The 26827-nt window shown below is 39.3% G+C and overlaps 1 protein-coding gene and 1 long non-coding RNA gene across 4 annotated transcripts in view; both read left to right on the forward strand.

Moving 5' to 3' along the window:
* SUFU (SUFU negative regulator of hedgehog signaling) overlaps positions 1 to 26827 on the forward strand; it is a 165134-nt gene that overhangs the window by 46097 nt on the left and 92210 nt on the right. The gene's annotated exons all lie outside the window — the stretch shown is intronic.
* LOC143654219 (uncharacterized) lies at positions 27 to 24711 on the forward strand. The gene is made up of 3 exons (XR_013161710.1): positions 27 to 11478; positions 16987 to 17116; positions 19453 to 24711. It is a non-coding gene; the product is annotated as an uncharacterized LOC143654219 (long non-coding RNA).

Here is a 26827-nt window from a genome sequence, read left to right on the forward strand (position 1 = left end):
CTTTGACATTCCCACCAACAGTGGATAAGTGTGCCTCTTTCTCCGCATCCTCTCCAGCACTTGTCATTTTCTGTTTTGTTGATAATGGCCATTCTGGTGGGTGTGAGATGATATCTCATTGTGGTTTTGATTTGCATTTCTCTAATGGCCAGGGACATTGAGCATCTCTTCATGTGCCTCTTGGCCATCCGTATTTCTTCTTCTGGTAGGTGTCTGTTCAAGTCTTTTTCCCATTTCGTAATTGGGTTGTCAGCACCACACTCTTAACCATGATGCTGTGTTGCCATGATGTCTGGTCTGCTGGCTATCTCAGGCTGGACAATGAAATTTGAGAATCATCCACATGGATAATTACTACTGTTTTAAATGGCTTCAGGGCTCCATGATGCTTTACCTAGTGTTAGACTACTAATGTTCAAATAATGACATTACATAACATTTGGAAAATACGGAAGGGCAAAAGCCATTTATAATGATCAAAATCTTTGTAAGTTCATCTTTTCATTTTTTCTTTTTATTCATGTACAGATGCATATAAAAAGTACACATATGACTGTATGGCTTGGGTTTACACAAATTGAGCACACCCATGTAACCAGAACCCAAATCAAGAAACAGACTAAGTTCCCTAGAAGCCTCCCTGGTACCTCCTGATAGTCAGTACCCTTACCCTATCCTGATTTATTAATTTTTTTTGGACTGGGAGCAGGGGTGCATGGTCCAGGAAATGAACCCAGGTCTCCCACATGGAAGGTGAAAATTCTACCACTGAACCACCATGCAGCTCCTATCCTGATTTTTAACAACGTTGTCCTTTTATTTTTGTTCCTATTCTGCTGAACAGTACATGTCCTCAGAACCATGTGCTTGAACATTAGTAATAAATATGCTAAGTAGGGTCCCCATTTCGACTCCTCTCCCCTGTACCATCCTCCATCCTGCACATGACTGCCAGATCAAGGGGGCCTCATAGTATAGTAGCTAAGAGCATGGCCCCTGGACCCAGATGCCTGCATTTGTGTCTCAGCATTGCCAGTTGTTGCTCTGTACATCTATTTGTTCATCTATAAACTAGGGATAATAAAAGCAACTATGCATGGGGTTACTGAGAGGATGAAATGAGATTAGGCCTGTACAGCACTTAGAACATTGCCTGATACATTGTCACTGCTATATAAGTGTTACTTGCTATTATTATTATTTCTGTGGGTAGATTGAGAAGGTGACTACCTTGATCTTTTCTTGAGTGACAGTGAAGACCCCATTACATAGCAAACTCAATTGATGCACATGTTCTAAGAAATAATCATGATGATGAATATACAAATATGTGATAAAAAAAGAATGTTCATATTGTATGTTGATTGGTTTTATTAATAAAAATAAAAAAAAAAAACAACCAGCAAACTCTGTTAAGAAATGCCTTGTTTGGAGGAAATATTCAGCTTCCCCATTTGGAGAATTTCTGATATTCTCACAAGTAGTGGGACAACCAAATCAATAGGCCAAGCCCTCGATCTTCGGGTTTGCCCCTATGAAGCTTATTCCTACAAAGCTAAACCTACTTAAAATTAGGCCTAAGACACAGTGGCAGAATTCTCGCCTGCCATGCCGGAGACCTGGGTTTGACTTCCAGAGCGTGCCCATGTGAAAAAAAAAAAAATTAGGCCTGAGAGTCACCCCTAGAGAACCTCTTTTGTTGCTCAGATGTGGCCTCTCTCTCTAAGCAAACTTGACAGGGGAACTGACTGCCATCCCTCCTGCATGGGATATGACTCCCAAGGGTGTAAATCTTTCTGGCAACGTGGGACAGAAATCCAAGGATAAGCCAGGACCTGGCATCAAGAGGAAAGGAAAGCCTTCTTGACCAAAAGGGGGAAGAGAGAAATGAGACAAAATAAAGTGTCAGTGGCTAAGAGATTTCAGTTGAGAGGTTATCCTGGGAGGTATTCTTATGCATTATATAGATATCCCTTTTTAGTTTATAGTGTATTGGAGTGGCTAGAGGGAAGTACCTGAAACTATACGGTTGTGTTCCAGTAGCCTTATTTCTTGAAAATGATTGTATAATGATACAGCTTTTACAATGTGACTGTGTGATTGTGAAAAACTTGTGTCTGGTGCTCTTTTTATGTAGTGAATGGACAAATAAGTAAAAATATGGATTAAAAATAAACAAATAATAGGGCAAACAAAGGTTAAAATAAATTGAATAGATTGAAATACTAGTGGTTAATGAGAGGAAGGGGTAAGATGTATGGTATGTAGGAGTTTTTTCCTTTTTATTTCTTTTGCTGGAGTGATGCAAATGTTCGAAAAAAGATCATGGTGATGAACACATAACTATGTGATGATATTATGAGCCACTGATTGTATACCATGTATAGAATATATGTGTGTGAAGATTTCTCAATAAAAAAAAGAAAAAAACCATTGTGAATGTAGTATACACCATTGAATTGCATATTTGAAGGTGATTAAAATATACATTAGATTGTATATGTCTTATTAGAATAACAAAAAACTGTTAGACCCATAGAACTGTACAACACAAAGAGTGAATCCTAATGTAAACTATGGAGAATAGTTAATAATGTAATAATGTGATTCTAATAAAATTATTTTATCAATTGTACAAAGGAACTGCACTAAGCAAAATGTTAATCATAGGGAAAAGGGAGAGAGAATGGGGTGGATAAAGGAACGCTGTATTTTCTGCATGATTTTTCTGTAAACCTGTAACTGCTCTAATAAAAAAAAGAAAACAAACAAAAGAAGTGCTTTGTCCCTGAATAAGAGGTCTGCCTCAGTTGATGTGATGATATTTGGTACCATTCTCTTGCTCCCACACAGAAAATCAGTAATAGTGATTGTGCTTGTTTGAAACTGTTATGTACCCCAGAAAGGCTTTCTTCTTCTAATCCTGACTCAATATTATAGACTGGGACCTTTTGATTAGATTACTTCCATGGAGATGTGTCATACCCAATTGTGCATGTGACCTTTTGACTAGTTGGAGATGTGACTCTGCCCATTTAGGATCAGTTTGCTGGAGTCCTCAAAAAGAACCAACACAGGGAAGCATTTAGGAGAAAGCTTAGACACAGACATTTGGAGATGCCCAGGAAAATGCCAGAAGGACCCATATGATATGTAAGAGCCATTTGAAACCAGAGGCCAGGAGAGGATCCCAGAAGACATTGCTTAGCGTCTTCTCATGAGACGCTAAGAAAACCATAACCTGGAGTTTTGCCCCAGAGAAACTAAGAATGGACCAACAGACACCAGCAATGTCCCTTCCATGTGACAGAGGAAACCCAGACTCCATCCAGCCCTTTCTTTGGAATCAAGGTATTTTTCTCTGGATGCCTTAGTTTGGATATTTTTTTGACCCTAGAACTGTAAACTTGTAACTTAATAAACCCCCTTTCTAAAAGCCAATCCATTTCCGGTATATTGCATTCTGACAGCTTTAGTGAACCAAAACAGATTTTGATACCAGAGAATTGGGGTGCTGCAATTTGCAAATTCCACATATGTTGGAATGGCTTTTTAAATGGATAAGGGGAAGGTTCTGGAAGAATTGTCATATGCTTGATAGAGAAGGCCTAAATTGTTTTGAAGAGGCTGTTAGAAATTTGGACTCTAAAGATACTTCCAGTGAGGCCTTAGACAGAAATGATAAGTGTCACTGCAAACAGGAAGAAGGGCAACCCTTGTTTTTAAAGTGGCAGAAAATTTGGCAAAATTGAGTACTGGTATTGAATGGAAGGCAGAATTAAAAAGTGACAAGGTAGGATACTGAGCTGAAGAGATGTCCAAAGTAAATGTGGACAATGCAACCTGGCTTCTCCTTGTAGCTTATAGTAAAATGCAACAGGAAAGGGATAAGCAGAGAACTGAACTCTTGGGTACAGAGAAACCAGAAATTAATGGTCTGGAAAATTCTGGGCTTTCAGAAAGTAACCCCCCAGAGAATAGTGTCTCATGAGTATTTAACCAAACATGGAACCAATTAGCCATTTTAGAAAAGGGCAGGATTGGAAATGCAGTTATCTAGAAAGGATTTGTGGAAAGTCCTATTTTCTGATGGCTTTAGGATCCTTATGTGATACATGGAAAATCAACATATTTTTTTGTGAGATCTGTACAAATGGAATGCCTGCTAGTCTGAAGTAAAAGGGACAGACTGAAGGAAAAATTACTTCTGAGGCAGAGCCATGAATGCTAAAGTCTGGAGCCAAGAAATCTCAGGCCAGGAGAGTGGATCCACACGTGTGTGGAGAGGGGGAATTTGCCCCAGAAACACAGGGTGGGCCTTCTGCCTCGATGTTCAGGAAGAGTTTTGGTGCCCCAGGCCTCAGAGAGGGTAGAGCACATGAACTGGGGGTTGTGGGGAGCCTGGCTGCTGCCGCATTGTTCTGGAGGGGTTGAGCGTGTGCCTCAGAGATGGAAGAAAGTCCATGTGCTGCCCCAATACTCGGAGAGGCTGGAGCTGATGAAAAGGTGGTCTCCTCAAAGTTCCCCAAATTTACAACCCTCACTCCAGCATCTAAAGAGAACAGGGCCACTGCACAAGCCCATAGAGTAGATGGGATTGCTGTTCTCTGAAGCTCCAAGGAGGATGAAACATTATTCTATAAATAACTCTCAGACTTGGAAATCCAATGAAGTATGCCCTGCAGATTTCTGAAATTCTTTGACTTTTGACCTGTTTTCCTTCCAACTTCCCCCTATGGCAATGGGAATGTTTATCCGATGACTGTTCCTCTTTTGTATGTTGGAAGCAGGTAACTTGTTCTGAATTTCACAGGCCACAGCCAGAAGAGAATTTTTGCCTTAGAACAGACCATGCCTGTAACTGACTTTGATGAGATTTTGTACTGTTTCTGTCTTTGTATTATATTTTTATTGTTACTGAAATTGAGAGGATAACCTCTCAACTCTGAAATCTCTCAGCCACTTCTCTCATTTCTCTCTTCCCCCTTTTGGTCAAGAAGGCTTTCTCAGTCCCATGATGCCAGGTTGCAGCTCATCCCTGGGACAAGGATATTTATACTCCTGGGAGTCATGTCCCATGTAGGGTGAGGGAAGTGAGTTCACCTGCTGAGTTGGCTTAGAGAGAGAAGCCACATCTGAACGACAATGGGGGTGACTCTTAGGCATAGTTATCGTTTGGCTTAGCTTCTCCTTTGCAGGAATAAGCTTCATAGGAGCCAGCCCCAAGATTGAGGGCTCAGCCTATTAAATTGATTGTCCCCACTGCTTGCAAGAATATCAGGAATTCCCCAGATGGGGAAGTTGAATGTATTTCTTCCTTTCTCCCAAGTCCACCAAGGAGACTTTGCAAATACTTTTTTGTTCTCTGCCCACATTACTCTGGGATATATTGGGGCATCACACTAACCTGGACAAACCAACAAGATCTCACACCCTATTCAAGATTCCATGTAATTATGGTGTTCAAATAAACTGACCATACAAGTTAAATTAGATAATGTGCTACCCAAAATATAAATTTTGCACCAAAGAAATATCTCTCCCTTTGGTCTTGTGTAGAGTTTGAAGTTTGAAAATAAGAGCCATATCATAATTTACCCTGTATTCTGATATACCTTAGTCCTATCCAGATCAGCTTAATTTATGTCTCTAGTTAAAATCTGATCACTTTTTCAGCTTTTTTGACAGTTGCTGAATTGGGTAATGCTGATTTTCATAGCTTCAGTGCTCTAACTCTGAGTCTCAGTTGTCACATAAACACCCAAAGTTTCAGGATATATAGAAATAGCCCAGTATCTCAGAATTTAGTCAGTTACACCTAAATATATATGATTGCTCTAAGAGCTTACACTCTAGGAACCTTTACAATAGGCCCCAACAAGATAACCCATGCTCTCGACTTCAATTCTCTGAGTTTGTATACTAAAGTTAATCTATGTGAGTGAGGCATGATAATATTTGCCTTTTTGCTTCTGACATTTTATTCAGCACACTGTCCTTAAGGTTCATTCACCTAGTTGCATACCTCACAACTTCATTCCTTCTTGCAGCTGCTCAGTAGTCTGTTGTATGTAAATCCCACAATTTCCCCTTCAATTCCTTAGTCATCATACCCTTCCACTTCCATTGTGAATCATGAGCACTGCTGCTATAAACACCAGTGGGCAAATGTCCATTCCAGTCTGTGCTCTCAGTTCCTCCCGGTATATACGTAGCAACGAGGTTGCAAGATCATATGGCAACCCCACCCCTAGCCTCCTATGGAACTACCACGTTGCCCCCCAGAGGGACCGCACCTCTCAGCTTCCCTGCTAACAGTAAATAGGTACATTTCTTTCTCCACATTTTCTCTAGTACTTGTTTCTCTCTGTTCATCTTTAAACAATTTTATTTGCATATCATACTGTCCAACCTAAGTAAATAGACATGCCTTCACCACCATGATCTATATGAAGACATTTCCTTTTCTTCCACATAGAATCCATACCCCTTCCCCATGCCCCCTGCTTGTTGGCATCTAGTTTTGGCATAATGCCTTTGTTACATTCAATGGAAGCATATTACAGTGTTGCTATTGACTATGGACCCAGCTTGCATTGATTGTACCTTTTCCTGTATACTATCCATCTTCAACCCCATGCAATGTTGCATTCATTTGTTCTCCCTTATGCCAAAACATTTTTATTTTTGTACATTTAATCACCATCATTGTCTGAATTGAATGCATTTTGTATATGGAAAGAACATGTCTTTTTGGGGTCTAGAGGGTGAAATGTGTTGGTTAGAAACTGTTATATACCCCTAGAAAGGCTTGTTACTCTAATCCTGATATGATATGGTATGGTGGGACCTTTTGATTAGATTACTTCCATGGAGATGTGGCACACAAATTGTGGGTGTAACCTTTTGACTAGGTAGAGACGTGACTGCCCATTCAAGTGGGTCTTGATTGGTTTACCAGGGTCCTTAAAAGAGCCAACATATTTAGGAGAAAGCTTAGATGAAGATATTTGGAGATGCCCAGGAAAACGCCAGAAGGACTCACAAGATCTGCAAGAATCGTTTGAAACCAGAAGACAGGAGAGAAGTCCAGTAGATGTTGCCATATGTCTTCCCATGAGATACTAAGCAAGCCAAACCCAGAGTTTCACTCCAGGGAAGCTAAGAATGGACCGGCACACACATGCCTTCCATGTGACAGAGGAAACCTGGATGCGATCCACCTCTTGCTTCGAAATCAAGGTATCTTTCTCTGGATGACTTAGTTTGGATATTTTTATGACCTTAGAACTATAAACTTGTAACTTAATAAATCCCCTTTACAAAAGCTGATCCATTTCAGGGATATGGTATTCTGACAGCTTTAGCAAACTAATACAGTAATGCAAATAAAATTACATTGTTTTGTACATAACATTATACAACCAAAAAAAAAAGATTCATTTCAAATATGGCTCTTTGATTTATGCATTTGACAATCCCTGTAAAGTCTTATGAAAATCCAATCCCATTCTAAATTCAATAGGACAACATGCAGTTTAGCTGGACCTTGTGAATCGTTTAATAAAGTGGAAACATTTTTTATAGTGTGAATAACTTCCATTTATTTTGTTTTGTAAGATTAGGTTTAAGCCTTTCAGGTTTCTTCAGAGCAAGGTTCACTCAACTGATGCCTTAGAGGAACACTCTGTGATGTGTCACTATCATACTATCCCATGAGGAGTTACACGCTACAAGGGTTACACTTATACATACCCAGAACATATATTTTATTGTTTGATGTGCACATTGATAGACCATACATGTGTAAATGGCATTGTAATTCTGTTTGATGGCCTTGCCTCACTTGTGCTTTCCAACTTATACCCAGTGACTTTATGTGGAGCCCTCCACCTACCCATTTTCATGTGAGAACATGCAGGCCAGTACAATCAAGTAAGTGGAATTCCTAGACCTGCTTTTCCAGATTTAAATAGCATCCATAATTTTGCCATGAGGGCTTGGAAATAGCATCAGGGTACTGGAAAGAGGAAAATGAGACTCTCATGGGGAAGAAAGTGGGGGGTGGCTCAGGACTGCATGATACTGCCTCTAAGTGTTCTGTCAAGAATGATCCAAGAGAGATCACATTGAATCCCCTACCTGCTGGAGGGCGATTACTCTTTGGTAGGTTTGCTCAGAGGTGGGAAGGTGAACTGTAGAGAAAAGGGAGTGGAAATGAGAGGTCGGAGAAGAATATCCAGAAAAGGTGAAGGCTTCAAGGGTGGGGTGAGGTATGGGTTAGTGTTTATTTTAGTTGAGACTCTTCTAGTTGCAAAAAATGACAGAAACCCCAACTCAAACTACCTTCAATTGTATTAGACTTTATTGGCTTAGGTAACTAGGATGTCCAGGGTTCCAGGAATGTCTTGATTTATATGCTCCTGTTGCATGGGGAGAGACTGGCTCTCCCCATGCACCAGGAAAGATGAGCACCACCATTCCAAATTTCAAGTTCTATCCAGTTTATGTTCCCAGCAGGCAGAAAGCTTTTTTCTTCCAGTGTCCATATGTCAGTCTTGGGATTCTGTTAGTAAGGAGGAAAATGGCTATTAGGTGGGGCAAAACAGTGTCTGATGCTTGTTCCCTAAAGCCCTAGGCTCACCTGGGACCATACCTTGTATATTTATTGATTGAGACATTGGCCCAGTAAAAAGTATCATGTGAGAAGAGAATGCTCAATTCATGAGGACAGGGCTGCTGTCTTTGTTTTACCCACTGTTCTGAAGATTTAGTATCAAACCCAGCCTCTAGCATGAATCTTTTGTATCGGTAACTTCACTCTTGCAACTTCTTTTGTTCCTACTTCACAGCCAATTTCCAAAAAAATACAGAAGTTACCTACGTCTCCATCCCCTTTTAATTTTTTGATCAGTTTATTCTTTTTACTCAGATTGCCCCCCACCCCCTAACCTCTGGGATTCATCAGAAGTAAATCATTCCTCAACTCAGCAGGGCTTGATTTCTGAGCTTACTTTAGAATTCTGCTGGAGAGACTGTCTGCTCTCAGCTTTGCCATTGGTACGCCTTAACCACAAATTCCAAGGCAGCTTCATCTGTGTTTTTAGGAGAACCATGCCACCCTACCCCCAGCCATGTAACTGACACTGGAAATTCAAGTGCCTTCATTTGCTGCTGTTTAATGACAATCTCAAGACATGTGCTGAGTTGGCTGGATTTGTGATTCAGGCCCAAGCAGGGAGACTGGCCATCTCCATGTGAGCAGGGACCTCTTCTGAGTTGTCAGAGCTTGTGGCTAGTTGAAGTTGGTGGTATTGATGACTAATGCCAATGGAGATTTATTTATTTATTTACATCTTCTTTTCCCTGTTTAGATGCTTGGTCATTATAAAAACAAATATGACAGAAATATATGACAGGAAATGGAAATCCTTCATAATTTATTCCCCACTGAGAAACTTTGGTGTTCCTATTTCCAGGTTTCATTTTCAATCCATATATCTGTATAGACTTATTCTTGTTTTATAAAAATAGACCATGCTTTTCATATTGTTTTTTAACTTAATATCTTTTGGAAATCTTTTCATGCTAGTATGTTTGGTTTTTTAATTGTATACTTTTCCATTATCTAGATAAACTGCATCTTATTTAACCAGGCTCCTGTTGTTGGGCACTTGGGTATTTCCACTTCTTTTCCTACCACATACCTACTTTAGTGAGTGAGCATCCTTTTATTTGTATGTCTTTGCCTAAATATTTCTGTGGGATAATGCCCTAGAAGTGGGATTTCAAGGGAAATATACATTTTACATGCTCATAGCCATTACTAAAGGATCTTTTTAAGTGTAAAGGAGTTAGATGGATGTAATTTAATAATACAGTTGTGACAATCCAGTAAATGTTATAATTGTTTTCAAAAAAACAATATAGTGATTGTTACATAGAATTATTTTTATAGCTACGAAGTAATTCTGTTGAGACCTTGAGAACTGGTCACCTTTCCAGGTTACTTGGCCTGAAAAAAAAACAGGGAGTGCATGTTAAATGGCATACAGTGAGGATTAGGAAGTATCAGCAAGCCCTTTTACAGCGTTTTGTACAGTTTAGATTTCACACAGGAACCCATCCATCTTGCTTCCTGTCTCTGAAATTGAACGTGAGGGAAACAGCCTACCTCCTGAATTCAGAAAGATTTTTCCATATTTTAACAGCAGATCAGGTTTTATATGTGGAATCTCAATGACTTGTGGAGATTTCTTGAGTTTTGCCATCTCTTACCCTTCCTAATAGTACAATTACATGTGGCTGAGTCTTTTCCCATTGAGGCCATTTTTACTTGCTTTTCGTAGCTAAAAATAAATAGATACAACAGTAGCTATTGCGTAACAAGCTATCCTAGGCAGTTACATTCTCCTATTTAACCTCTGTAGCAGCCAGCCTGGTGAGGATCATTGTGATATGGCCATTCTATAGAAATAGAAATAGGCTCTGAGAGGTGACCGGCCTGGCAGTGTTCATACAGTTGGTAAGTGGCCAGAGGGAGCCTTCAGGGAGGATCTAACCAGTATTAGTTTGCATGCTGTTTTAAATGACAAGAGGATTTGAGGAAAAGGAACTCTTTTTTATTAGTTTCATTTATTTATTGTGTCTCCTGCATGCCAGGGACTGTTAGATGCTGGGGAAGCCTGTACTGAACAAACAGACAGGGTCCCTGCCCTTAAGTAGTGAAGACAGACACTGAAAAAACAGAAAATATCAGAGTGCTCCAAAAGAACAAGATGGTGGACCCATTTTAATTCAAGAGCCAGAAATGACAGGCTTGAACTTTTGGCAGACGGGAGCAGCATGTGCAGGCCCCGAGGAGGGAAAGAGTTTACACAATATGAAAGATGGCTCGTGTGGCTGGAGGGAAGTGAGGAAGAGGGGAAGGCTCTGAAGAGCTGGAGGCTTAGGCCAAGGTTGGAACGTGCAGGCCTTGCAGACAAATCGTGTTGAAGAGTCTGGATTTGGTTCTAAGGGAATGGAAAGCTACAAAAGCATTTTGAAGATGAAAGTAAAATGACCAATTTTGGGCATGAAAAGCCATCTTAAAAAAAAAAAAAAGTAAGACATGCTTGGATTTGAAGTGTTTGAGGCTTTCTGCCTGTATTTTGAGAGGACTCTTCCCCAAGCATGGGCTGGGGTTGCTGCAGCAGCTGGAGCACAGCTGACACAGAGTCATGGCGTTCACTCAACTCTGCCAATCTAATCCTTGGGAACTTGAGATCAGTATAATCCTCTCTCCAACCTGCTATCACCTGAGGCTCTCCAGCCTGGGAAGGGGCTTCTCTGCTCTTCAGAATGTTAGCAACCTCAGCCTACCTGTGCTCAACAGCAGGTTCTGTGATGCGTCCTTAGGGCGTCTCTCCTCTTGCCTGCTTTGCAGGTGATTGAAGGAAATCAGCAAGATTGAGTGAGGAGCTCAGCCCACATCCCCAGGTGAGGCTTTGTTAGGCTACAGTTCAGCTTCTCATCATTAGCAGCTTATCTGGCTTTCTTTTCTCTAGATGTCCCAAGTGTGCTTGATCTTCATTTCTTGGCCTCACGTGATTTTTTTGAAAGGAGATGCTCCATCATTACCAATGAGAGCTGTCGAGTTCTTTCATTTCCTGGTTTGGATGAGTAGCCCATTGCCCCAGTTAGCTAACTGAAGCCAAATGGAAGTGCCTGGTTATATTAATATCATTTTTCTTCTTCATACTTTTTTATTTTCCTGACATTTTCTTTCCCTCAGCCTGATTTATTCTCTTTTCTGATTGCTATGGGTCTGTAAAATATTTTCCTTTTCATCTGTTAGTAATACTGACCAGCTATAAGGCAGAACAATCCCTGGTTTCTCTGTACTTTTCCAAGATTTTAGACTAATATTTGAAAGATGAATTGTGTTCCTTTTCACTGAAGAAAAACAGATTAATCCCTCAGAAATGAGCTTGTGCCCTATAAATTTAAGTGGTTTGCATCTAAATTGCAATCTAGCCAGTATCTAAATATGGAAGGTCTACCCAAAATGAGTATTTTTAGGGAGAACTTAAACCCTAAGAGCAGGGGTTATCAAACTACAGGCCAAATCTTGATGATTGCCTCTTTGCAAATACATGTTTGTTTTTTAATTCCTTATAAGCACTTACTTTAATATTATTTATTCCACACAGCATATATTATACTGTGGACTCTTTTCATGCTTAATTGTAAATACATTTAACTGAACACAGCCACACCCATTCGTTTACATATCGTCTATGGCTTCTCTCGTGTTCAACGGCAGAGTTGAGTGGTTGAGACAGAGACTCTATCTATAGCCCTCAAAGCCTAGATATTTAATATCTGGTCCATTACAGCAAAAGTTTGCTGACTCCTAACTTAGAGAGTATTTTCTCCTTCTGAATAATGGCCCAAGTGAAGGTGGTCATCTTTAAATCTCTCTGGGCCCTGTGAAATGAACTGCCTTTTAGCTGGATCCTGTGCCCCAGCCATGATGGAGGGATTACAATACCCAGAAGGTTTGTTGAGAGAGGGGGTGAATATATCTCTTGCTGAGCTGCTATGTGATTTGAGGCAAATTCCTTTAGCTTCTGTGGGTCTGTATCTTACTTGGAGAACTGCATGTAATACTTTGAGCTTCTTAGTAGAAAGGGGTGATTAGATACAGGTTTTAAGCTCAGAGAGTTCCCTCTCAGTCTAGTTCATCTTTGGCCCCCTGTGGAGTCTTAATTGGCTGGCTTTTTCAGGAGGATGTGGCCCCTTTGTCTCTAGAACCTTCATTTGAAGGATATTTCCTGCAGGGGGTGGTGAGAGCCACAGGCTTGGCAGAGCAGAGCAGCTGAAGAGTTAAGATGGGAGACCCAGCATCTCTGCAAAAGGCAAAGCCCTTTGGTAACCTCAAATTCGCTCATGATAGAATGTTCAGAAAAGAGGACTGGAGAATATTGTAGAGATGAGAACAAGAATCCAAAAGGCAGGTTACCTGGGTTCAAATTTTGGTTAAGACATGTGAGACCTTTGGGATCTGGGGTCAAAACTAAACATCTCCAAGACTTGGTTACTAAATATGTAAAACAGGGCAATAGTAATATCCTCTTTATAATATATCTAAAGCTTGCAGTGCAGTGCATGGTGCAATAAATGGAAGCAATATTATTTTAAAATTTTATTGCATAGCCCCCACCTCACACCATATACAAAAATTAATTCAAAATGGGTCATTGATCATGAAAAGATATACAATATCGTTAGTCATTGGGGAAATGCAAATCAAAACCAACAATGAAGACCATTGCAAGACTTTTAAAAAATTGTTTTCATTGTGGTAAAATATAAATAACCTAAAATTTAACATTTTAGCCAATTTTAAGTGTACAGTTCAGTGGTATTATGTACATTTATAATGTTGTGCACCTATCACCACTATTTCCAGAACTTTTTCATCACCCCAAACAGAAACTCTGTACACAAAAAGATTTAACTGTCCACTGCCCCCTCTCCACCAGCCCCTGATAATCTCTAATCGACTTTGGCTCTCTGAATTTGCCTATTCTGGATACTTCAAGTAAGTGAAATTGTACAATATCTGTCCTTTGGTGTCTGGATTATTTCACCTAGCATGATGCATGACTGAAATTTAAAGAAAACTTCCTAGAGGACAGACACAGTGAGCCCTGCGCAGCCACCCCAGACCAATACCACTGGGCCCTAGTGTCGGTGAGGACAAGCCACCACCTCAGGGTGTGCCCTCTGGTAGTGATAAGAATATGTTTACTGGAACAGGCTTTGAGTAAGATGCAGTAATCTGTGAGTTGGGGGAGTTTCCCTGCTTAGTTTCTTAATAGCTCTCTCAGTTGGAAATGAATGGTTCCCCAGAGCCAGACACAGTTCTCTTCTGATTCCCCTGCACATGGGTCTGTCTTCTTGCCTTGCAGGGCAGATGTGGTGACAGGCTTGCTGTTTGGTTCCTCTCCAGGACTTGGGCCAGGAAACAAGTCTGCTCCTCCCTCAAGAATTCTGATTAGGTTTCAGCAGCCCCTCATAGAGCCCCTTCTCCAGAAATAATGACAGTTGAAACTAGCACCAGAAGAGAAAAGGAGATAGGAACTCAGGTGCTTTTTAAGAGGGATTGCAGCAAGCCCAGGGTGAGGGTGGTTGTTTTGCTGGCAGGTAGCAGCCAATGGGGTGGCTTTCCTCTGCCTTGTCTTGCTTGGACCAGTGGAAGCTGCATACCTGGGCACCACACTGGGGTAGAGGAGGCATCTCTAGGACAGGCTTGTAGTCCAGTGTTTGGGCTTTCCTGAGCCTTGGGCCTTGCTCTCGGAGGCCCTCTTTGAGTGTGAAGATTTAGAGAGAATGGGACACTATTAACCTCCTGGGCTGGCAGGGCACATCGGGGTATTGACCAACATGGCAACCTAAATATGAGAAGTCTTCATCATTTTCCTCTCTTCACTGAGCTGCTCAGATCATACATGCATTGTGTCCTATCCTGTCTTGTGCACTTTTATTCGCCCAAATAAACATAACCATATTGTTTTTCCAATTAAAAAAATGGAGTTAAAAAAATATCCAAGCAATATTTAAAACGTGAAAAAAGCAAGTCACAGAACATTTGGGTAGAGTGTGGTTACATTTTTACTTTGTTTTAAAAAAGAAGGAAAGTATAAATTTAATTATATATTCTTGGAAGAAAGTCTTGAAGAATGCATATCAAATGTTAACAGTGGTTACATCCAAGACATGGGACTGATGGGAAAAGAGCGTTTCCTTTTTTATTTCATACACTTTACAATTTGAATTTCTTGTAACAAGTCTGTATCACCTTGTAATTTAATAACTATATAATTGAAAAAGAAAAATAAACATTATCTAAAATCCTAGCCTCTGAGACACTAGTCTTAACATTTGGTTACCATCCTTCTGGATATCTCTATTCATGCAATATTTATACAATTTCCTAACTTAATACTGTGCGTATTGACATTCTTTCTTCACCCAGCATCATGTTATGGAAGTCTTTCCAATTAAGGAAATACAGATCAGTACAATGTTTGCAATGGTTGTAGGGTGTTCGGTGGTATGATAGTAATACAACAGCTTTAGCACAGACAGACCCCTCTTGAACTCTAAGATAGTTTCCAGTTTTCCCCATTTTAAACAACACTAAAGAATATCCATGAATGTACATCTTGTCTACCATGTCCATTTATCTCAGGATAAATTCCTAGAAGTGGGATCACTGGGTCATCAAGATCTGCACATTTTGCAGTTTGGAATATATGTCCGGCTGTTCTCCATAAAAGTGATTTCATTAGGCTGGGTGGCCCCCAGCTCCAGCTGCCATTGTATAGTCACGGCCAGTTGGCAGCCCAGGCACCAAGGAACCACCATATAGTCTTTATTTTTTTCTTTTTGGCATGGGCAGGCTCCAGGAGCGTATAGTTTTTTAAGTCCACAAAATGAGTTGTATAAGTCTTCCAGCTTTTGGTAACTCCAAGCCTGATTTTATTCCGATGTTAGGGAAACTTTTTGAGTCTGAAGGCCTATAGGCTCAGCAGGCTCCATGACTCTCAAGAAGCCCTGCAAAACGTACTTACTGAGCTCACCCTCACAACTCAGCCCCTACTTCATCCCTCCAAGCAGGAAAAGGTGCTTGCAAGGAGTCTGGCCTAAGCACACAAATGTTCTCATTAATGAGTTACTGCTATCTCTTCCTATATCAGATCACTCAAAATTGGTTATCTCCAATCCCCATTGTTTATATGATTGGTAGGGGAACTTTGGAAATACACAGGGCAGACACAACAGAGCTGGGGCTCTGCTTTTTACGCATATATTCAGATATAAGTTCCTGCTTTACATCCCATCTCTCTCCCAATGGCCCCTTCTGGGTGCTACACTATGCATAACATGGACAAATTGGAGCGAACCCAAAGAAGGGTGATTTTCAGACTGGCGAGACCTCTCTAAACTGTGGTCTGTGAGGAATGGCTATAAAAGTGAGGAAACTGGAAACTTTTTAGTATGAAGAAGACTTTGGGGTGGGTTGGGGGGTAAACTATAATTCATCATAAGTTGTTAAAATTATTTGAAGTCTTGCCATATGGAAAAGGGATTTGACTTTTTCTTTGTTACCTAGAATAGAGAACTAGAAAGCTGTTAACAATTCATTGGAATGTAGGAGCATTTCTTAACATGAATAGGCCTTGGGAGGCAACTTGCCATCTGAAGTTGTCCTAGCAAAATCTGAGAAGCTGCTAACCCAGGACTTTATAAAGGGGATTTAAATGCTAAGTGTGAGGTTTGTGATTGGAGAGCTTAGATTGCTGATCCCAGAGGCCACTTAATACAGCCTTTTTCTTTTAATCCAACATTCTTTCCAACTCTTCTGCTGTGCTCCAGTCTAGCTTCCTGCAAACATGCCTCTTTGCTCTTGGTGCCTTCCGTGTCAGGCCCCTCCAGGTCTGACCCCACTGGAGAATCTTTGAAAATACCCATAAGTACTATAGTTGTGATTCTTGATGTAAACTAAAGGAGGAACAGGGAAGTTAGTTTCATGAACTCTAAGTTAGAATTGGCTCCTTGAGCAAAGTGTCTTCTTTGCCACTGTGAATGGATTCTGTTGTTCAGTTCCTACTGTGCTCTTCTGCCTTTGTTTCTTTTTTGTTGTTGTTATTGTTTTGTCATAGCAGTTGTGGTGTTTTCCAGTGATAGAATCTTTCAAATTAATAACAACTGCTTAATTTGTAAGGTACTCTTAGTATACAGAACATTTTTTTCACATTTTTAATTTCATCTGACTTTAAAAACCACCATGTTAGGACAAGGGTTCTGAGAAGATGGCGGAATAGGATAGTTTGAGTTCAACCCTGCCCAAGGAACAGCTAGAGAAGTGACAGGAGGGTGACTGAGATGGTGATTCCAGGGTGTAAATGACCTGGAAAAGTCTTCTGCACCACATAGGGTGGCCCTCGTTTCAAAAGCTGAGGAACTGAGAAGCAGAGAACTGGAGACCGTCCAGCTGGTGCAAACAGCCTTATGTGGAAGTTTGGAGTCCTTAGGAGTGCACAGATGGGGAGACGGGGTCTAGGAGGTAAGCCATGCCCTGTTCCTTAAACATTCTACCCTCACCACTATAGTCCTGTGACTCGCGACTCACCCCAGACCTCACACACCTGAATCCCGTCACCCATCTCCCTCCCCTTGCTCCAAGTGCCTCCCCCCCCCCCCGCCAACCCCTCGTGCACGTACCTGCCCTACAACCCCACTTTAAGTGTGTGCATGCCTGCCCCTGCCCAACCCACCTCTTCTGTGCAAGTGCAGTCTTGCTCCACCCCGCCTGAGTCCTACCTCCAATCCCTGCCCCTTGTAGGCAGTTGCTAGCACATAAAGGCTGTGGGTGCTTACCTACATACCCAGTCTACACCTCCCCTCAGCCCACACAGGCATAATGCCACCCACTGCCCTAGCTCTGCGCATGTACACAAAGGGCCCTGTACCCTAGACCAGTGCACATTGGAGCACCACCCCCCAGACCCATGCATCCGCACAACCACATCCTCCCCTGCCACTGGGTGCCCACACTCACAGGCACTAATAACATCCCCAACCTGCAGCTATATCTGCGCTGCAATGCGTCACCGCACTGTTGTGGCCTGTCCTGTGCCCTGCATCCTACTCTACATCCATCCTGAAAATGGGAGGCTTTAGACTGCTGAAGGAAATCAACTTCCAAAGTAAATGAATCAAGGTATTTACGTGCTGCAAAGACAACAGAAGAACACTAAACATATCATGATGCAGACAGATAAAGCCCAGCCTAACGACCAAATGAAAACACCAGAGGACACACAGATATTGAGACAACTAATCAAAGATATTTAAATAACTCTACTAAATTAAATAAATGGATAGCTAATGACATAAAGGAGATCAAGAAGACAATAGAAGAGCATAAAGAGGAATTTGAAAGAATAAATAGAAAAATAGCAGATATCACAGAGATTAAAGATGCTGTAGACCAAATAAAAAACATACACACAACAGCAGATTTGAAAAGGTAGAAAAAAGAATAAGCAAACTAGAGGATAGGACAACAGATTTCAAACACTTAAAACAGCAAATGGCAAAAAAGATGGAAAGATTTGAATTGGATCTCAGGGAAATGATGGACAAAACAAAGCAGACAAATATAAAAATCATTGGTGTCCCAGAAGTAAAAGAGAATAGTAAGGGGCTGGGAAGATTAGTTGAGGGTATAATGGAGGAAAACTTCCCAAGCTTTATAAAGGACGTAAATATACAAGCCAAAGAAGCTTAATGAACTCCAGATAGAATAAATCCAAATAAGCCTTATCCAAGAACATACTAATCAGTCTGTCAGATGTTGAAGAGAAGCAGAAAATCCTGAAAGTGGCAAGAGAAAAATAAGCTACTACGTACAAGGGAAACCACAAAGGACTGAGTTCAGACTACTCAGCAGGCACTATGGAGGCAAGAAGGCAGTGGTATGATACATTCAGGATCCTGAAAGAGAAAGACTTCCAGCCAAGAATTCTGTACCCAGCCAAATTGTCCTTCAAAACTGAGGAAGAGATTAAAATTTTCACAGACAAACAAATCCTGAAAGAATTTGTCAACAAGAGACAGGCCCTACAAGAAATACTAAAGGAGTTCTGCCAGAAAGATAATCCAGCTATATGCTGTTTGCAAGACACTCATCTTAGACATAAGGATACAAATAGATTGAAAGTGAAAGGATGGAAAAAGATGTTCCACACAAGTTGTAACCAAAAGAAAGCAGGAGCAGCTATACTAATATTGGACGAAAGATACTTTAAATGTGAGGACATCATAAGAGACAGAAAAGGGCATTATATATCAGTAAAAGGAACAATTCACCAAAAAGAAATAATCATAAATGTTTATGCTCCCAATCAAGGAGCTCCAAAGTACAGGAGACAGATAAGTCCTGAAACCTAGAAGACCCAGCCTCTCCAGAACATCAGCTAGTTCCATCTCCCTACCCCATATTATTGACAGCCCTTTCCAACATGAGAAAGTTAGAATGGGCACAACCCAAATACCCCTAAAGAGTGGGATAGAAAAATCAAAGGTGACGGTGGAGTTATACAGAGAAGGTAGGGTTTAACAAATGAGTATGATCGCTGAATCATTATGTTAATATTTCTTTTAGTCTCCTGTATCTTAAAGTAGTTAGAAGTAAAAACCTAAAATTGTGGAATTGTAATCCACACCAAACTCTAAAATCTGTTTTACAACTAATTGTTATGATGTGCTTTGAGATTTATTGCTATATATATATATATGTATGTATGTATGTATGTATGTATGTATGTATGTATTATTTCTCACAAAAAAAAGAAAAAAATGTATTGTGATGATAAAAGAAATGTTTATTCCTTCTAGCCTCCTATATTCTGGAACAGCTAGAAGAAAGATCTGAGAGGATGGTATGGAAGCCCATGACAAACTCTGGGATCTGTCCTGTAACTACTTGTTGAAGTATACTTTGAAAACTATTGCTTTTTTCTTTCTTTGCTTTGTATATATGCTATATTATACAATAAAAAAAGTTTAAAAAAATCAAAAGAAAGAACGAAAGAAACACCATGCAAGCTAGTCAGTCTTAGCGTTTGATCATATTTTGATACCTCAAGAAACTGATGCAGGGATACTGAATGACTTGTCCATGGTTCCAGAGCAGGGGAAAATGCATCACAGACTAAAGCAAAGAGAAATGCCTTGGATTTTAGGGTAAGCATAGTACATTATGGGTGATCCTTTGCCCCCATGATTTGTTGGTTTTTTCTTTTTTGTATGTATGGTTTTTTTCTTCTTTTTTTGTTTATTAGTTTAGTTTTTTCTTCTTTGTATTTTGCCTTTTTTTTTTTTTGCCTCCATGATTTGATAAATGAAAAAAAAATCACTCCTTTTAAATGATACTTTCATTCTACACCATGGTAGCCAGTGACAATGAAAAGAAGTCTGTGTTTTATTAATATATCATTTTTCAGATTGCTAGTACTCACTGAGTCTAATCAAATACTCACTGCCTTAAAAGTTGATGAAGCAAATGGCCCATGAACATAAGAAATGAAGGATTATACTTTCATGTATAATAACAGAAATGTAATAAATTAAGCTACCCTGAGATAGCACTTCTCACTTATTAGATTGATAAAAGTCCAAGTTTGATAACATTCACTGTTATTAGGCTGTTGGAAAACAGGCACTTCATATTTATGATGGGATGCAAAATGATGCTATCTCTATGGAAGGGAATGTATCAATATCTATCAAAATGCAAATGAATTTACCTTTTGACACCACAATCCCAGCAATCCCTCTTCTAAGAATCCCAAAGATACTAACAGAAGTATGAAGAGATACTCACAAATGGCTGTTAATTGAGGCATTATTTGTTCATAACTAGCTCAGGTATCTTCTCATGGCATGTTGGACCTCATGGGAAGAAGTGGCAGTGTGCACATGCTTTGTCAAGCTTCAGCTTATAATTGCTACTTTCTCATTGGCCAAAACAAGGCCTACTGTGAAGCCTAGAGTCAGAGAGGGAGGGAACTACAAATTCATAAGATATGAATTCAGGGAGAGTATTTTTTAGGCTACTAATGCAAATCAATTTACCACAGGAAACTCAGAGACTTGTGATTCATGCAGAGTGGTTTATAGACTTTTTAAAAATCATCCTGGTTATCCAACTAGAATACACCCTAGGTTAACAGGATACCTCTTAAACTGTAGAAATCCAACCACTCTCATAAGGTATCAGTGGTTAAGAGAGTTCAAATAGAGTTGAGAGGCTACTCTGGAGGTCACTCTTACATAAGCTTCAGTTAAACATTCTTACCAATCATAACTTGCAAACCCCCAACCAAAACCGTTCTTGCCAATCCTAAAGAACACCTAAAGCAATATATAAGATTCTACAAAGGTTCCATGCATTAGGGTAACTTTCCAGAAACCTACAACCTCTAGATGGGCACCTGGACCAGGTAAGTCCTGAAAACTAGAGGGGCCAATCTCTCCAGAATATCAGCTAGTTCCATCTCCCTACCCCATATTATTGACAGCCCCTTCCCACATGAGAAAGTTAAAGTGCCCATAACCCAAATACTCCTAAAGTGGGATAGAAAGATCAAAGGTGATGGTGGAGTTATACAGAGAAGGTAGGGTTTAACAAATGAGTATGATTGCTGAATCATTATGTTAATATTTCTTTTAGTCTCCTGTATCTTAAAGTAGTTAGAAGTAAACACCTAAAATTGTGGAATTGTAATCCATGCCAAACTCTAAAATCTGTTCTACAACTAATTGTTGCAATGTGCTTTGAAATTTATTGCTTTATATATATATATATATATATTATTTTTCACAAAAAAGAAGAATGTTGATAGTGATGATAAGAAAAGTATTTATTCCTTCTGGCCTCCAATGTTCTGAAGCAGCTAGAAGGAAAAATTGAGATGATGGTATGGTAGCCCATGACAAACTCTGGGATCTGTCCTGTAACTACTTGCTAAAGTGTACTTTGAAAACTGTTGCTTTTTTTCTTTCTTTGATTTGTAATATATGTTATATTATACAATTTAAAAAGTTAAAAAAAAAAAAGAAATCCAACCAATTTTGCAGATAATTCATTATATGTTAGACAATTAGGAAACCTATCTGTGAAGTAAAAGATTTGAGAGTAATAATGACTGTTGTTGAGCATAACCAATGGAACTGTCTCATCAGGCATGTCTATGCAGTGTCCTCAGAGTTAGTTGTTATTTTAAATGGTAGATTTTGTAGCTTCTCAGCTGAAAGGGGAAAGAGAAATGAGATAAAATAAAGTGTCAGTGGCTAAAAGATTTCAAATACAGTTGAGAGGTTATCCTGGAGGTTATTCTTATGAATGATATAGATAACCCCTTTTTTAAGGAGAGGCTAGAGGGAAGTGCCTGAAACTGTAGAGCTGTGTTCCAGTAGCCATGTTTCTTGAAGATGATTGTATAATGATATAGCTTTCACAAAGTGACTGTGTGCCTGTGAAAACCTTGTTCTGGTGCTCCTTTTATCTATGGTATGAACAGATGAGTAAAAAATATGGATTAATAAATAAATAAATAAGAAAAAACAATAATAAAATGGCAGTTAGCTGAACCAAAGTATGTTCCCATAATGAGCCTTTGAGCCTTTTCTCCTCCCTTGTTAGATCCCATCCAGGATCATGTATTTTATTTAATTGTTATTATCTCTTTAGTTGTGCTTTCTCCTAAAATTGTTGAAATATATATACAACATAAACTTTCCCATCTCAACCACTCCCAAGCATACCATTCAATGGAATTAATCACATTCACAATATTGTGGTACCCTCACCACATTCCATTATTAAAACTTTCCCATCTCCTCAAACAGAAACCCTAGACTTATTATGCATTAACTCCCCATTCCCTCTGCCCCCTGCCCCTGTCAACCTGTACCCTAATTTCTGTTGTTGTGAGCTTGCATATTCTCCAGTATTTTTTTGTAGTTAACTTGGGACTTAAGTTTAACATCCTAAATCTGTAACAATCTAATTTGCTGTGATACCAACCTAACCTCAATCTTGTGGTCAATCTTGCTTCATTCTTGTGGCTTTCAGAATTCTCTGACTTTGTCATTTGATAGTCTGATCATAATATGTTGCAGTATGAGTGTATCTGGGTTTATCCTGTTCAGAGTTCATTGAGCATCTTGGATGTGTATATTCGTGTCTTTTGTTAAATTTGGGAAGTTTTCCAAAATTAATTTGGAAGTTAATTTTGTTTGAATATTATCTCTGCTCCTTTATCTTTCTCTTCTCCTTCTGGAACTCCCACAATACTTATATTAGGTACTCTTAAACGTATTCCACAGATTCCCCAGTTCTTTTCATTTTTCTTCATTCTTTCTTCTTTCTGCTTCTCAGACTGGATAATTTCAAGTTCATATCTTCAAGTTCACTGATTCTTTCTTTTGCCCACTCCAATCTGCTGTTGAACTCCTCTAAGGGAATTTTTAATTTCTGTTACTGTGGTCTTCAGCTCTGTTTGCTTCCTTTTCATAATTTCCATCTCTCTATTGATATTCTTTGTGTTATCTGTTTTCTTGATTTCATTTAGTTCTCTGTCCATGTTTTCCTTTAGTTCTTTGAACATATTTAGGGCCATTTTTGAAAAGTCTTTGTCCGGTATCCCCTAGGTCTGGTCCTTCTCGTTTATGTTTTCGTTGCTTTAATTTTCTTCTTTTCCTGAGCCATCACTTCCTATTTCTTTGTATGTTTTGTAGCGTTTTGTTGAAATCTAGACATTTTTATATTTTAGGACTTTATTGCTAAAATTTAGATTCTGAGGTGTCTGTTCTTTAAGCTAATACCAGCCAGTATGGTGACAGAGCTTTCTTTGAATGCCAGGAGCTAAAAACATTTAAAAAGAAAAGGAAAACCCTATTCTCAGTCTTTTGCAGGTTGACGTGTGCATGTGCTCTCCTTTGGGGATTATCCATACAAAGAATAGCTCCAGGCCAAAGCATGGGTCCTCCCTAATCCTTACTGCACGTGTGTCTTGTTTTAGGCATGCTATGTGGCTCTAGAAATTCCCCCATTTATAGATATTGAAAATTCCCTCTTCCCTAGGAAACAGTTTCGTCATGGTCTCAGGCAGCAAGACTTGACTGTTCTTGTCCAACATTCTATAAGAGAGCTCAGTGAACTGCCTCCCACAGGCAGGGCAAGTTCTGGGATAGTGAGTCCCTCAGGTCACTGTCAGACAGATAGTGCCAGACATACATGCTCCCAGTTTGTGTGCAGGGGTTACTGTGCTACCCCTGGAGCAGAACCAGGGTCTATACTGGGAGGATGTGCTGGCTCCACACTAAGGTGGTGAGGGGATGGGGAAGAGCCAGAGTCCATGAGATGCTACTGCTTTTAAGTAGGCTTTTACTTCATATGCCACTAGCCCTGTTATGACAGCCCTCATTTCCTGGAACTTTGAGAAAGATGTTTCTGCCAGTTCTTGCTGGATGTACAAAGCTTCTGTGGCAGATGGAGCCCTGAAGCATCTCATTATGACCTCTTAATCCCTGATCATTCTTTCTTAGCTTTATTTTTCTTTTTCAAATAATCTATAAAGTTGCTGAACCTTCAGGAATATAAAAGTCAAATGTAAGTCTGTATTGTGAAAAAAGTGAAAAAAGAACATTGCAGTCTTAAAAAAAAAAAGAGCAAGGTGGAGAAATGTGAGTACAGTAAACTATAATGTATATAAGAAAACATGTTTTTCTTTATTTTGTTTCTTCATTGTTTTTAAATGGAAAGATAAACCATAACGTTTTATAAATGTCAGCCTATATGGGAAGAGAATAGAAAGGAGAGAAATAGAAGCCACTCTTCTGAATATACCTTGTTTTGTAGATTTGTGACTTTGGAACCATGTGAAATGTTATATGATTATAAAACAAAATTAAGATAAATAATGAAAAATTTTCCTGTATTAATTTTCTGTGCTGTTTAACAAATTATCACAAACTTCATGGTTTAAAACAGCACACAGTTATTACCTCACAGTTTCTCTAGCTCAGGATTCTGGGCCCAACTTAGCTAAGTCCTCTGCTCAGCATTTCACAAGGCTGAAATCAAGTTGCTGTCTGGGCAGCATTCTTTTTTTTTTTTTTTTTTAATTAATTAAAAAAATTAACACAACATTTAGGAATCATTCCATTCTACATATACAATCAGTAATTCTTAATATCATCACAAAGATGCATATTCATCGTTTCTTAGTACATTTGCATCAATTTAGAAAAAGAAGTAAAAAGACAACAGAAAAAGAAATAAAACGATAATAGAGTGAAAAAAATAAAAAAATAAAAAAATAAACTATACCTCAGATGCAGCTTCATTCAGTGTTTTAACCTAATTACATTACAATTAGGTAGTATTGTGCTGTCCATTTCTGAGTTTTTGTATCCAGTCTTGTTGCACAGTCTGTATCCCTTCAGCTCCAATTACCCACTATCTTACCCTATTTCTATCTCCTGATGGTCTCTGTTACCAATGACATATTCCAAGTTTATTCTCTAATGTCGGTTCACATCAGTGGGACCATACAGTATTTGTCCTTTAGTTTTTGGCTAGTCTCACTCAGCATAATGTTCTCTAGGTCCATCCATGTTATTACATGCTTCATAAGTTTATTCTGTCTTAAAGCTGCATAATATTCCATCGTATGTATATACCACAGTTTGTTTAGCCACTCTTCTGTTGATGGACATTTTGGCTGTTTCCATCTCTTTGCAATTGTAAGTAATGCTGCTATAAACATTGGTGTGCAAATGTCTGTTTGTGTCTTTGCCCTTAAGTCCTCTGAGTAGATACCTAGCAATGGTATTGCTGGGTCGTATGGCAATTCTATATTCAGCTTTTTGAGGAACCGCCAAACTGCCTTCCACAGTGGTTGCACCCTTTGACATTCCCACCAACAGTGGATAAGTGTGCCTCTTTCTCCACATCCTCTCCAGCACTTGTCATTTTCTGTTTTGTTGATAATGGCCATTCTGGTGGGTGTGAGATGATATCTCATTGTGGTTTTGATTTGCATTTCTCTAATGGCCAGGGACATTGAGCATCTCTTCATGTGCCTTTTGGCCATTTGTATTTCCTCTTCTGAGAGGTGTCTGTTCAAGTCTTTTTCCCATTTTGTAATTGGATTGGCTGTCTTTTTGTTGTTGAGTTGAACAATCTCCTTATAAATTCTGGATACTAGACCTTTATCTGGTATGTCGTTTCCAAATATTGTCTCCAATTGTGTAGGCTGTCTTTCTACTTTCTTGATGAAGTTCTTTGATGCACAAAAGTGTTTAATTTTGAGGAGCTCCCATTTATTTATTTCTTTCTTCAGTGCTCTTGCTTTAGGTTTAAGGTCCATAAAACCGCCCCCAATTGTAAGATTCATAAGATATCTCCCAACATTTTCCTCTAACTGTTTTATGGTCTTAGACCTAATGTTTAGATCTTTGATCCATTTTGAGTTAACTTTTGTATAGGGTGTGAGATACGGGTCCTCTTTCATTCTTTTGCATATGGATATCCAGTTCTCTAGGCACCATTTATTGAAGAGACTGTTCTGTCCCAGGTGAGTTGGCTTGACTGCCTTATCAAAGATCAAATGTCCATAGATGAGAGGGTCTATATCTGGGCACTCTGTCCGATTCCATTGGTCGATATATCTGTCTTTATGCCAGTACCATGCTGTTTTGACCACTGTGGCTTCATAATATGCCTTTAAGTCAGACAGCGTGAGACCTCCAGCTTCATTTTTTTTCCTCAAGATACTTTTAGCAATTCGGGGCACCCTGCCCTTCCAGATAAATTTGCTTATTGGTTTTTCTATTTCTGAAAAATAAGTTGTTGGGATTTTGATTGGTATTGTGTTGAATCTGTAAATCAAATTAGGTAGAATTGACATCTTAACTATATTTAATCTTCCAGTCAATGAACACGGTATGCCCTTCCATCTATTTAGGTCTTCTGTGATTTCTTCTAACAGTTTTTTGTAGTTTTCTTTGTATAGGTCTTTTGTCTCTTTAGTTAAATTTATTCCTAAGTATTTTATTCTTTTAGTTGCAGTTGTAAATGGAATTCGTTTCTTGATTTCCCCCTCAGCTTGTTCATTGCTAGTGTATAGAAACACTACAGATTTTTGAATGTTGATCTTGTAACCTGCTACTTTACTGTACTCATTTATTAGCTCTAGTAGTT

This window comes from Tamandua tetradactyla, chromosome 13 (assembly GCF_023851605.1).
Source record: "Tamandua tetradactyla isolate mTamTet1 chromosome 13, mTamTet1.pri, whole genome shotgun sequence".
Taxonomy (NCBI): domain Eukaryota; kingdom Metazoa; phylum Chordata; class Mammalia; order Pilosa; family Myrmecophagidae; genus Tamandua; species Tamandua tetradactyla.